A 13,669-nucleotide genomic window follows, 5' to 3' on the forward strand; every position below is an offset into this window, starting at 1 on the left:
AGCATTGTTTCTTCCTTCAGTGTTCTCGGTGACGTCACTAGTGGTGCACCCAAGAGGGGACAGCACCTGCTAGGGGTTCCACTGCCACCGTCATTTTGGAATTACTCATGCCTGTTATTTCTTTTGTGTCGATGTTGGCAAGTTCTATTTTAAGGAATCTATCCATTTAACTTTACACTTTTTGACATGAAGTTGTTGGTATTTTTCCTTAAGTTGGCTTTTTTTTTTTTACAGGCAGAGTGGATAGTGAGAGAGAGAGACAGAGAGAAAGATCTTCCTTTTTGCCGTTGGTTCACCCTCCAATGGTCGCTGCGGCCGGTGCATCATGCTGATCCGAAGCCAGGAGCCAGGTGCTTCTTCTGGTCTCCCATGCAGGTGCAGGGCCCAAAGACTTGGGCCATCCTCCACTGCCTTCCCGGGCCATAGCAGAGAGCTGGCCTGGAAGAGGGGCAACCGGGATAGAATCCGGCGCCCCGACCGGGACTAGAACCCGGTGTGCTAGCGCTGCAAGGTGGAGGATTAGCCTGTTAAGCCATGGCGCCAGCTAGTTGACTTTCACTTAACAATCATTCTCCCTTTTCTCTTGTGCTGTAAGCATGGAGAGACTGTGTTCACACCTTAAATAGCTGGGATCCAGGGACTATCAGGAAAGCAATGCCCCTCACATCTCTGGCCTTCATTTAAGCTGGAAGCCAAAAATCAACTGTGCTCTAGTCCCAGAAGGCAGTTTAATGATTTCTCAGCTGAAATTCATCAAGTTGTTCCTCCTTTTTAATTAATTAATTAATTTAATTGATAGGTAGAATTATAGACAGTGAGAAACAGAGAGAAAGGTCTTCCTTCTGTTGGTTCTCTCCCCAAATGGCCACTATGGCCGGCGCTGTGCCAATCGGAAGCCAGGAGCCAGGTGCTTCCTCCTGGTCTCCCATGCGGAGACCCAAGCACCTGGGCCATCCTCCACTGCACCCCCCGGGCCACAGCAGAGAGCAAGACTAGAAGATGAGCAACCGGGACTAGAACCCAGCACCCATATGGGATGCTGGTGCACAGGCAGATGATTAACTAAGTGAGCCATGGCGCCGGCTCCCCTCCTTTTTAAAAAAGAATTACTTATTTAGGGGGCCAGGGCTGTGGCAGTTGAAGCCTCAGCTACTCCATTTCGCATGAAGCTCTGGCTCCTGGCTTCGGCCTGGCCCAGCTCCAGTCACTGTGGTCATTTGGGGAGTGAACCAGTGGATGGATGACCTCTCTCTCTCTCTCTATTTCTGCCTAACAAATAAATTTAAAAAATCTTGAGAGAGAGAGAGAGAGAGAGAGAGAGAGACAGAGAGACAGAGATAGAGAGATTTAGAGGCTGGGGCTGTGGTGTAGCAGGTAAAGCTACTGTCTGTGGCACCAGTATCACATATGGGCTCCAGTCTGAGACTCAACTGCTCCACATCCAATCTAGCTCCCTGCTGATGGCCTGGGAAAATATCGGAAGATGGCCCAAGTGCTTGGGCCCCTGCACACTCGTGGGAGATCCAGAAGAAGCTCCTGGCTTCCAGCTTTGTATCGGCCCAGTTCCAGCTATTGTGGCCATGTGGGGAGTGAACCAGTAGACAAAAGACCTCTCTCTGTCTCTCTGTAACTGCCTTTCAAATAAATAAATAAATACATCATTTAAAAAAGAGCTTCAACCTGGTCTCCCATGTGGGTGCAGGGGCCCAAGCAGTTGGGCCAACTTCTGCTGCTTTCCCAAATGCATTAGCAGGGAGTTGGATTGAGAGTGGAGCAGCAGGGACTTGAACTGGCTCTCACGTGGAATGCCAGTGGTACAGGCAGTGGCTTAACCTGCTACACTCCCCCAGCCAGGCCCCCCACATGGGTGGCAAGAGCCTCAGTACCGTTGCCATTATCCACAGCCTCCCGGATGCATACACAGGAAGCTGGGTCAGAAGCAGAGCAGCCGGGACTCAAACCTGCACGTCTGATACAGGATGCGGGCGTCCCACGTGCTGGCTTCCCTACACCAGCCTCTGAATTCCCGTGTTCATGTGCGGAAACTGAAGCCCAGGTGTGTAAAGTCACTGTCCCAAGGCCTCCCGGGGACCTGGGCTCGGGGCTTGACCCCAGGTCTGCGTGGATCCGAAGCCTGTGCCGGGCTGCTGGGAACCTGGAGTCAGCGCTGCTGACGTCATCCTGAGCCGCGGCACACGACCGTCACCCTGGATTTCCCAAGGATCAGCTGTCACCGGGTCACCACGCGGCTGAGGAGGCGTGGCACGCTCCCTGTTGGCACTTGGACAGCCTGGTTTCTTTGGAAGATAAGGAAATCCCTGGGACTGCCAAGGTCTTTACCAAGTGGAATGCGTTCGTTGGTTTCTGGAGCCGTTTCTCCAAGAGGCAGGGTGTGGCTGAGTGACTTGGAAGAAGCTCTAACTGTTTGGCTTGGGGTCTAAAAAATCCTGACTCCCAATAGGGACTGACTTCTGAGCCAGGCCTCAGAAGGAGGCCAGGGAGGGCAGGGACAGGGGGAGGGGGGGGTGACAGGCGGTGTGATGGGCTGGGGTGGGGGTGGGGCTAATAGGCAGAAGGACCCCTGTGCTCCGTGTTGCCACACAAAAGCCACGCAGGGTATGGAAGGGCCGGGAGCACTCAGGCAGGGCCTCGGTGCCCTCACTGCTGTGACACATGACCCCACCCTTAGTGACTTAAAGCAACACTCACCTATTCTACAAGTGCGGAGCCTGGAGCCTGATGTGAATCCTGAGTGGCTGAAACCAAGGTGTCCCCAGGGCTGGTTCCTTCTGGAGGCTGGGGGTGGGATTCGGGGGCTGGGGGGTGGTCCTGCCTGCTCCCCCCGCCGTCCAGGCCTCTGCCTCCTGACCGCTTCGCTCCGGCATCCCTCTTATACCTCAGGATAATCAAGGACAACCTTGCACCCCACGGCCCTTCCTGTCACACCTTCTTATGTCTCCCTCTTTGCTTTTTCTTAAACTGTATTTATTTGGGGCCGGCACCGCGGCTCACTAGGCTAATCCTCCGCCTTGCGGCACCGGCACACCGGGTTCTAGTCTCGGTCAGGGCACCGGATTCTGTCCTGGTTGCCCCTCTTCCAGGCCAGCTCTCTGCAGTGGCCAGGGAGTGCAGTGGAGGATGGCCCAAGTGCTTGGGCCCTGTACCCCATGGAGGACCAGGAGAAGCACCTGGCTCCTGCCATCGAATCAGCACGGTGCGCCGGCCACAGAGTGCCAGCCACGGTGGCCATTGGAGGGTGAACCAACGGCAAAAGGAAGACCTTTCTCTCTGTCTCTCTCTCTGTCCACTCTGGCTGTCCAAAAAAAAAAAAAAACAGTATTTATTTGAGAGAGAGAGAGAAAGAAAGAGAGAGAGAGGAGAAAGGAGAGAGGAGAGAGAGAGAGAGAGAAAGAGAGATACTGTTGTCTGTCACCGCACTTGCCGAATGCCCACCATGGCTGGGGCTGGGCTGGGACTGAAATCGTGAGCTGGGCACCGAATCCAGGTCCCCCACATGGGTGGCAGGAACCCAGTCCCTGGGCCATCAGCGCTGGCTCCCGGGGCTCAGGTTGGCAGGAAGCTGGAGTCCGGCGCGGCAGCTGGGAGCCGAGCCCGGGAACCCCACTAAGGCGCACGGCCAGGCTCCTCAGTGTGCCCCCGCCAGGCTGACCGCCGGGCTCTGCAGTGGCTCTCAGCAGGCACGGGAGCGCAGCGGAGGTGTTGGGATCAGGACGAGGAGGTCTCTGGGGGCCGTTTCCCAGCCCGTCTCACCGGGACACAGGTGATTCAGGGCCCCGGGTCTCTGTAATCCCCCAGGAGCCAGGCGCTGGGCTGCCCTGGCTGACAGCTCCCGGCAACCCTCAGTCTCTTCCCCTCACAGTTCTCAGGGTCAGTTCAGCTGCAGTCCAGGCCAAGTCAACACTGACTGTTGACCTTAGTGCAGCGAGGACAGAGTTCACAGGGTCCTCGTCTCACCTGCTTTCCCCTCCATTCTGGTTTTCCAAGGCCACAGCTGCCTGTGTCCTGATTCTGACGAAGCCAAGACCTCTCCGCGATCAAGAGTTGTGGGGATCTCTGCCACGGCGCGGGGCTCAGCGTCGCTGCTCGGGAGGCTCCCATCCCACAGTGGGGCACCTGGTTCGAGTCTTGGCTACTCCACCTCCCACCCAGCTTCCCACTGGAGCACACACACCCTGGGAGGCTGCAGGCGATGGCTCAAGTGCCTGGGCCCTGGCACCCATGTGGGAGACCAGGATGGAGTTCCCAGCTTCACCTGGCCCAGGCATTTGGGGAGTGAACCAATGGATGGAAGATCTCTCTGGGGCTCCTGTGTCTCTGCCTTTCAAGTAATAAAAATAAATAAATAAATAAATAAATAAAACTTCACAGGTGACTCTGAGGGATGCCAAGGAACCAACTCATTATTCTGAAAATGGATAAAGTCAGAACCAAGTACATCTCTTGCTCGTTGTATACAAACCGCACCGGGGCATCTTCAGCGCTAAAGATCTCGCTGCTTAGACATCAACATAATTATCTATCTGCCTTCTCTCTCTGTTGTCTCTATTTCTATATCATTTGTGTCAGTCTTGTTTGTATGAGTCACTATGTAGCATGTATGCTGTAGAACCTTTGTGTCTTATTATACATTGTGTCGTCTCTGTGGTATAGCTACGTCTGTGTTTGTGTGCATCATCTATATGTCCAATCTGTCTGAATGTGATAAGCCACGCCCCTGCCCGCCTCTGGGTTAGGACACGCCACACGCGGCTGGCGCAGAGCCACGCCCCTTGCTGCCTCTACGAAGTGGGGGGTGTTGTGCCTTTTGTGAAGCCAGACAAGTGGAATCCCTTGGTATCCGCAGTGTGTATTCGTTTTCTAAATTTCACCCTCTTTTCAATATCCTTTGTCGTTGTCTGCCTCGGTCTTTTTCGTGTGGAAGGGCCCCCACCCCACCACATGGGCGTTCCTGGCTCCTGACTTCGGTCTGGCCCCGACCTGGCCATCGTGGGCATTGGAGACTCGAACCCGGCATACACGTGGCGAAGGAGCAGGTCAGGCATTCCTCCGCCAGGGGGCGCTGCCGTCCCGCTTCCCCAACGCTGGCTGCCCCGAGGCTGAATCCTGCCCCTGCCTGGCCGGGACCGTGGGCCGGCTGTGCACCTCTGGTTATCCGTTCCTACAGTGGGCGAAGGCACAGCAGCCACTTCCGAACCTTCGGGAAGATTCCGAGACGGCGATGGGAGGGGCCTGGCCTGGGCGCAGGTGCACATCTTGCCGCCGCGTGGCTCTCCCGTGGGGGTGCTCTCCCCGCTCACCGACTGCGTATCCGGGCGTGGCCCTGAGCAGGGAGCGCTCGCTGGGCAGTGCTCCCTGGGCAGTGCAGGCGGTGTCGGGCACCGTTCCCATGTGCGGCCGCTAGAGGGCGCCGCCTCCTTGGGACCCACGGGAAGGCCGGTTCCTGGGTGATGGACATCTAGGCTGTTGCTCAGACCCGGGTTGGCCCTGCACCCTCTGTGGCCCGTGCCAGGTGGCTCCGCCCGTCTGCCCCTGCCCCTCCCTTCCCTCCATTATCAACTGAGCTTTTGCAAATGAGCTGTTTGTGTAGCAGACGCTGATCACAAGAGATCCGCCACGCAGATCCACTGCCACCGAGGGCAAAGCGGTCAGTACAGGGGCAGGTGCCAACGGCAGCTCCTCTCAGTGACAGCGTTCAGCTGTCAGGGGAGTGTTTTGCGGGTGTATTTATTGAGGGTCAGGTGTGCAACACCGTGAATTCCCATAGTGACACCGTGGTTCTCATAGTAAGGAGACTCATGTTGGAGAAAAGTTACCTGTTCACCATCGCACCTTTGGGGCTGGGTACTGGCCTTGCGGTTAAGACAGCCACATCCCACACTGGAGAACTTGGGTTTGACGCCGGCAGCCTCCCAGGCAGAATCCCGCAGGGGTAAACAGAAGGCGCTCACGCAGTACTCTCTGCCGCAGTCCTCACCTTGTGCTCCTTTGCATACTTAGGAAGGAAAGTGACTTCTCTGGGCCTGCACTGTGGTGCAGAGACCCAGCTCCCTGCCGATGTGCCGGGAACGCAGTGGGACGTGGACCAAGTGTGTGGCTCCTGTCGCCGGTGTGGGGGCCCTGGATGGTGTTCCTGACCCCGGGGCTCCGGCCTGGCCCAGCCATTTGGGGGGTGAACCAGAGATGGGAGATCACTGTCTGCCTGCCTCTCAAATAAAACCACACGAGGAGAAGAGTCCCCCCCCCCCCACGCGAAGCAGCAGGTGCTGTGCGGCCAGGCCCAGGCCCCGGCCGCTGGGTCCTCTTGGAAGAGCTGTTACCATTCCCTGGGAGTCGCCTGCGCAGGCGCAGAGGGGACACTCACTCTGGGCATCAGCTACGGAGTCCCTAGAGGTCGACTATTCAGTCTGTGTATGAGGTGAACCAGCTGCTCTGTGGAGTTTACAAATCCAGGCTAAAATCACAGGGCTTAAAGCTGGGGCCACCCTGCTTCTGTGTTGCAGGCAGTGGAGACATTATTAATGATTAAGCCAGGAGTCAGTGTTCGATCTAGCGGCTAGGACGTGGGTCAGGACACCGTGTCGCACATCAGGGTAATGGCTCCAGCTCCTGACCCCGGCTCCCTGCTCATGTGGACCCTGGGAGGCGGTGGTGATGGCTAAACGGGTTAGGTTCCTGCCGCCTGCATGGGAGACTTGGATCGAGTTTCCAGAGCCCAGCTTCAGTGCCCTGCCCGGTTATGGCAGGAATTTGGGAAGTGAGCCTGCAGATGAGCGCGCGTGTGCGCACACACACACACACACACACTCATTCCCCCTGCCCCGCCCCCGGAAAATAGTAACAAAGAAACAGGACTGAATCTCACAGATCCTTGCTATAAACGCGCCAGTCCACAGAGGGCAGCAGAGAGCAAGCCCGTCGGCTAACTTGCCCAAAATGCCCAGTGCTGCATCACCCCACGTGCTGGCCACCTTTGCATAATCCACTTGGCCCAAGGGCTGAGCGCCACACAAAAGGAGGGCAGCAGCACCTGACCCTTCTGGCCCAGACATTCCATGCGTGGCTCAGAGGCAAGAGCGCGAGTGGGGGCTCAGGCCTGGCACCCTGCTTCTGCCTGGAGTGTGGGTGGCCGGGGCGGCGGAGGAAGTGACCTCGGGGGCCCCTGCCTCCACCAGCTCCTCCTGAGAGGAGACTGTGCCTGGGCTCAGCCAGGGGGGATCCTTGCATCCGTCAGACCAGGCCCCCTTTCTGCTCAAATCCTCCACAGGTGCCGTCTCCATTGCCTCCCGCGTCCCGTGCCAGCCACACTGGCCTCCTGGCTGCGTCTCCAAACCCCAGGCGCATTCCTGCCATGCAGGCTCTTCTGTCCCCGTTGCCTCGAGGTCTCCTGACGTCCGTGCCAGCGCTTTCTCATCTTCCAGGTGCTGCTCACGTGTTCTGTTCTCAGCGAGGTCTTGTCTGCCCACCCTGCTGGGAGTGACCAGTGAGCCCATCCCACGCGCCCGCGCCCTCACCTTGCTCTGGCTGCTTCTTCCCGTAGCTCTTACCACGTGGAAGCCCAGACAGCTCCATGCTTTCTTTCTTCTTCTCCTTCTCCTCCTCCTCCTCCTTCTAAATATTTATTTATTGGAAAGATAGAGCTACAGAGAGGCAGAGGCAGAGTTATTTGAAAGGGAGAAGTGGAGACAGAGAGAGGTCTTTCATCCACTGGTCACTTCCCATATGACTGCAACAGCCAGAGCTGTGCCAATCTGAAACCAAGAGGCAGGAGCCAGGAGCTTCTTCCAGGGCTCCCACGTGGGTGCAGGGGCCCAAGGACTTGGGCCATCTTCTACTGCTTTCCCAGGCCACAGCAGAGAGCTGTGTCAGAAGTGAAGCAGCCGGGACTTGAACCAGCGCCCATTTGGGTTGCCGGCACTGCAGGTGGAGGTTTAGCCCACTGTGCCACAGCGCCAGCCCTAGGTTTATTTCTTTATCTGAGGGACAGAGCTCCTGTGCACTGCTTTACTCCCCAGATAACTGCAGCATCCAGGGACCAAAGCCGGAGGCCAAGAACAATCCAGGTCTCCCACGTGGCTGGCAGGACCGACCACTTGAGCCATCACCGCCGCCACCCACAATCTGCATCAGCAGGGCACTGGAGCACAGCAGGAGCTGAGTGTTGGACCAAGGGACTCTGGTATGGGATGCAGGTGCCTTAACCACCAGGCTAGATGTCCACCTTGCTCTGTGTTTTAGTGTATCTCTTGGTGTGTTATTTATTTATTTATTTTGACAGGCAGAGTTAGACAGAGAGAAAAATAGAGAGAAAGGTCTTCCTTCCGTTGGTTCACCACCCAAAATGTCGCCATGGCCGGTGTACTGCGCCGATCCGAAGCCAGGAGCCAGGTGCTTCTCCTGGTCTCCCAGGCGGGTGCAGGGCCCAAGGACTTGGGCCATCCTCCACTGCCTTCCCGGGCCACAGCAGACAGCTGGACTGGAAGAGGCGTAACCGAGACATAATCCGGCAGCCCTACTGGGACTAGAACCTGGGGAGCCAGTGCCGCAGGTGGAGGATTAACCTAGAGAGCTGCAGCACCGGCCATCTCTCTCTTGTTTTAAAAGATGTATTTACTTATTTGAAAGGCAGAGTTACAGAGAGAGGTAGAGAAAGAGAGAGATCGATCTTCCATCTGCTGGTTCACTCTCACATGGCTGCAAGGTCCAGAGCGGAACCAGGAGCTTCTTCCTGGTCTCCCACAGAGGTGCAAATGCCCAAGGACTTGGGCCAGCTACTACTGCTTTCCCAGGCCATAGCAGAGAGCTGGATCGCAAGTGGAACAGCCAGGACTTGATTCGGCACCCATATGGGATGCTGATGCTGCAGGCGGAGTATTAGCCCACAATGGTCAGTGCCAGCCCAGAGTGTATCTCTTTCTGTGATGCGGGGTCTCTTCCCTGTCTTATTCTCTCCCCTCTGCCGCCCTCCGCATCCATCGTGTTGGTGCCTCTTCCTGTGTCCACCTCTCTCTGATTCTCGGCATCTCTGCCTCTCTGCCTTCTCTTTCCTACTCCGTGTCTGTCTCTCCTCCCAGCTGTCTCCCTGCCTCTGGGTTTCTGAGGTTCCTGGTTGGAAAACCTCTGCTGCCCCTGGTCCTGGCCGTCGCTGCCCGTGCCCGGAGGGAGGGGGCAGCGTCCACTCTTCCTGGCTCGCCCTAGGCACAGCCTGGAGAAAGGACGCTTCCTCTGGCCCCATGTCCCCCAGCCCAGCCACGCGGGCTGCTGGGGGTATAGCCTGCATGGGTGGCCGGTGACCAGCTCCAGAGGGTGAGGCCCCGAGAATAGGAGAAGGAGGAGGAAGGGGAGAGGTCCACAAGGCCTGGGCACCGCGATCCTGGCCCAGCCCTCACAAGTAGGAAGCCGAGGTGCTGGGTGCAGGCTCCCGCTAGTGTGGGGAGGGGGTGCTGGGAGGGCCTGTGGCGCTCAGGCTTTGGTCCCTCAGCTGCTGACCCTGTGTCTGGCTCCCTGGCTCTTCGTGGCCACACCCATTGCAACCTAAGCCCCTCCCCTGCTCCCTCTGCACCCCCTCCTGTACTTTCTACCTTCTCCCTGTGCCCACTGTTCTGTCCTGCAGGCTCGGGGCTGCTGTGCCCCCTTCCCACCCCCAGCTCTCACCGCCTCCCCCCTGCACTCCCCCTTCACAGCCCCAGGGACCGCAGCTGCTGTCTTTGTGCCTCGTCCCCTGAGGAACCTCTTGCCCCACTCTGGGGGCGATGGTCCCCGCGCCTGGCGCCCAGAGTGCGCAGGTGCAGCCAGGTGGAGACAGATGGTGGCAGCAGACCCCCGGGGAGGCCGCGCCGGGCCGTGTGGGTGCTGCCCGCCCCCTGTGCGCACTGCCTGCACCTCTGTCTGTGCACATCCAGTCCCCCACCCGAGCGCCGGCTGCAGGAAGTCCAAAGTCCTTGCGTCCTCACTGCCCGGAGCGGCCGCTGCTGTGGATCAGTGTCCGTGGAACGAGTGTCGCTGTCTGTGGCCGTCACTGTTTGGTTTGCTTGTGGTCCCGCCACGCGTCTGTCTTTCTGGGTCTGTGTGGAGCCGTGGTGATCGCCCGACCGTGGAGATCTTATGGCGTGCGCCATATGTGGGGCCTCGGCTCCTTCCCCAGTGAGGTCCCGCGGGGCCCACAGCCCAGCAGGCTCGCTCGCCCGAGGGTCCTTCAGCACAGCGAATGAACGACCAAGCTGGGGCTGGAACGCGAGTCTGGCCATAAAAATTAGCGCTTCCTTAACTTGTGAGCATGACATAGCGGGGCGGGGGGGCCTCTCGGAGCCCTAGACCTGGGGACGGTGCCCCAGTGGGGAGCAAGGGCAAGGCGCCAAGGGCTGGGAGCCGTCCTCAGCCCCTCCCCACCGTGAGTCACCCACAGTGCAGATTAGAAACCTGTTACTGGGGCGCCGGATTCTGTCCCGGTTGCCCCTCTTCCAGGCCAGCTCTCTGCTGTGGCCCGGGAAGGCAGTGGAGGATGGCCCAAGTCCTTGGGCCCTGCACCCCATGGGAGACCAGGATAAACACCTGGCTCCTGCCTTCGGATCAGCGCAGTGTGCCGGCTGCAGCGCGTCGGCCGCGGCGGCCATTGGAAGGTGAACCAATGGCAAAAAGGAAGACCTTTCTCTCTGTCTCTCTCTCTCCACTGTCCACTCTGCCTGTCAAAAATTAAAAAAAAAAAAAAAAAAAGAGAAAAAGAAAAAGAAAGAAACCTGTTACCTTCCTGTAACCTGTGGAGCTCTCTCCCCCACCTCTCTCTCTCTCTCTCTCTCTCTCTGCATCTATAACTCTGTCTTTCAAATAAATAAATCTTAAATAAAATAAAATAAAATGGTAAAGCCAGCCTCAAGCTTACCAAGCTAAAGAAACCACCTGCACCAGCCCAGCTCCTGCTCTTGGGGTGGGGAGGAGTAGCTGAGCCGACTCCAGTGACGGGGGTGGGGCAAAAGGGACGCCTTATCTGAAAGTCAGAGCCTGGCCCCGACTCCGCTGGGTGTGCGGTGTACTCCCTTGACCCAGGAGGCCAAAGAGCGCCGTGCACCCTCCTGTCCCAGGAGAGGTGCTACCATGGACCGTGCTGACCCCAGTACCTGGCTCCAGCCTCGCTGGCTTGGTGACCTGGCCTTGAACTTGAGTCCGCATTCCAGCCCTGGGAGACACTGATAGGGGTGGGGGTGATGGTTTACACCGAGGAACTCTTGTGATCCTCACCCCAGAAGGGTGTCCCCTCCAGTTCTCCGGTGGAGAGGGGGACGCCCAGAGAGGCTGTGACACTGCCCAGAGACACACAGCAGAGCAACAAGGGGGCATCAAACCCAGATTGTCTAGAGCAGAGCTTGCTCCCATCCAAATCTACTCCTGAACTTGTGCGGTCATCCCTAGTGGGAGCGAAGGGCTTGATGGCACTCATTTGCCTTCCTGGGGGCTCAGTGCTGCCCGGCCCGACACAGCACCGTCAGTCAGAGCTCACTCTCTGCTCAAGTCTTAGGCCCACAGACTAACGCCTTCGTCATCTCAGCCGAGCACTGACCACACCGTGGCCATGACTTTTGAGCATGAGTGTGTTTCTTCCTGCCGGCTTCACAGAGGGAAGGTTGGTGCTCACTGAGTCTTAGCAACCTCAGTATACGGGTTGTCTTCTTCGGTTGGGAACTCTGGCCTTCTCATTTCGCCGCAGCTTCTCATTGGCGTAGCTGGCCTGCCAGCACCAGACCGCTTGAGCTTTGGGGCCATTCTAGGCAGAGTAAGGGTTCCTTGAACGGAAGCCCCGTGACGCTGTGCTGGTTGATCTGGTAACTGAGTGACTACTGGGGGGTAACGTACACACAGCGGATACGCTGGACAAGGGGCTGATTCACGTCCTGGGTGGCATGGAGCGGGCTGGCATGAAATTGGATCCCACGACTCAGAAAGGTGTGCAGACTGAACATTCTGTAAGTTGTTCCTCCCTGGACTTGTTCCACTGTGGCTGATCACAGGGACTGAAGCCTCAGACAGGGCCAGCGTGGGACATGGGGGGTGCGGAGGGGCCTTCTCCACGGTGGAGGTGGGTGGCTCCTTTTGATTTCTCAGGCCCAGAGCTGGAGGGAGTTTGCTTGAGGACGAATCATGTCTGGAGTGGCACCCGTGTCTGACGTAGGTGAGACTCTGGGCTATGAGTTGGTGTTGATGCGAGTTAGGGGTGAGGACGATTGGGATGGGATGGATGTGTGTTACATGTGATAAGGCTGGAGTTTTGGGGTTTCCGGGCACAATGCTGAGGTTCGAACAAGTCCTCCCCTGCATGCAGGTGGAAGAATAATGGCCATGGCGGCAGTGTGGAGAGGGAGGGCTGGAGTGGGCGGTCAGGCAGTGGTCAAGACATCTACATGCCACACCTGAGTGCCCGGGGTGGACTCCAGGCCCCTGCTCCTGACTCCGGCTTCCTGCCTGTGCAACTGGGCTTCGTGGTGCCACCTTCCTGGGAGACCTGCACAGCCTTCCCACCTCTTGGAGCCACCCTAGTCCTGTCCAGCCCTTGTGGGCATGTGGGGAGTGAGCCAGCAAGTGGGAGCACTCTCTCTCTCTCTCTCTCTCCCTTATTTTTCTAATAAAAACTTGTGGGCTGGCAGGAGGCGGTCAGGCTCCAGAGCTCTGCCTTCATGGACGCATTACTGTTGTTATGACAGGGGAGCATCCGTTACCCCGGGAGTGGGCTGGGCTCCGGGGAGTTGGGCCCCCTTGTCCTCCGTCTCGTGTTTCGCCCCACCCCACCAAGCCACCACCTAAATCCCTCACTGCGCGCCGGCACCCACAGGTGGGCTTCCACCTCCAGAACTGACAGCCAGATGCACGGGTGCTGGCTGTGCATGGCTCAGACCCTGGTTTCTCCTCTAACAGCCAGACACGGACGGACGCAGCCTCTGCACCCCTGGGGCTCAGCGCCCGATTGCAGGAACAGACATTGAGTCAGAGACAGAGAGCGAGAGGGCCCAGGGAAACCCCAGCTGCTCCCAGACTCAGAAGAGGCGGGGACCCGCCCAGCAGTAGTCGTGATCAGAGACCCTGGGACCCGACCGGGCACCCTGCCAGCTCTGTGTCTCCTGTCCGCACCCCTTCTGTTCCTGCCATTATTGCCGCTGTGGCTGTCACACAAGGGACGCTGGGAGCCGAGACGCAGGAGCGATTGCCCTGAGCTTCTGGAGCCCCTAAGATACAGGGGCCGGGAGGTGCCCAACACACCAGCACCCACACAACCCACACATGGGAACCCCCTTCCCATGTAGGAACCACAAGGGCACCCGCAGAGACGCAAGCTGGCTGTGACAGACGCTGGCAGGCCTGGAAAACCCACGGGCCAAACAGAGCTGAAGACAGACAAGTGTTCACTGCCTCCCGTGGCAATAAACAGATTCTTATGTGCGCTCTACACCCCCTCCACCTCCCCTTGCAGGTCCCTGCCAACATTCAGGTTGGGGAGGGGGTAGAGTGACGGGCAGTGAGCTGGTGACTGGGCTGCCCGGGCAAAAGTGTGTGTCCTCTGGCTCCCAAGTTCACACTGTGGTAATGATGAGAGGAGAGGCAGGGACTGGGTGAGGTTGCATAACTGAGTTGGGATCCAGGCTCAGGATAAAAGGCCCAGCGGGAG

The 13,669-nt window shown here is 58.1% G+C and overlaps 1 long non-coding RNA gene across 1 annotated transcript; it reads left to right on the forward strand.

The window, feature by feature from the left end:
- Positions 1-244: 244 nt before the first annotated feature.
- LOC133748586 (uncharacterized) lies at positions 245-4,298 on the forward strand. The gene is made up of 3 exons (XR_009864482.1): positions 245-350; positions 1,905-2,056; positions 4,006-4,298. It is a non-coding gene; the product is annotated as an uncharacterized LOC133748586 (long non-coding RNA).
- Positions 4,299-13,669: the final 9,371 nt, after the last annotated feature.

The sequence above is a fragment of the Lepus europaeus genome, chromosome 19 (genome assembly GCF_033115175.1).
Source record: "Lepus europaeus isolate LE1 chromosome 19, mLepTim1.pri, whole genome shotgun sequence".
NCBI lineage: Eukaryota > Metazoa > Chordata > Mammalia > Lagomorpha > Leporidae > Lepus > Lepus europaeus.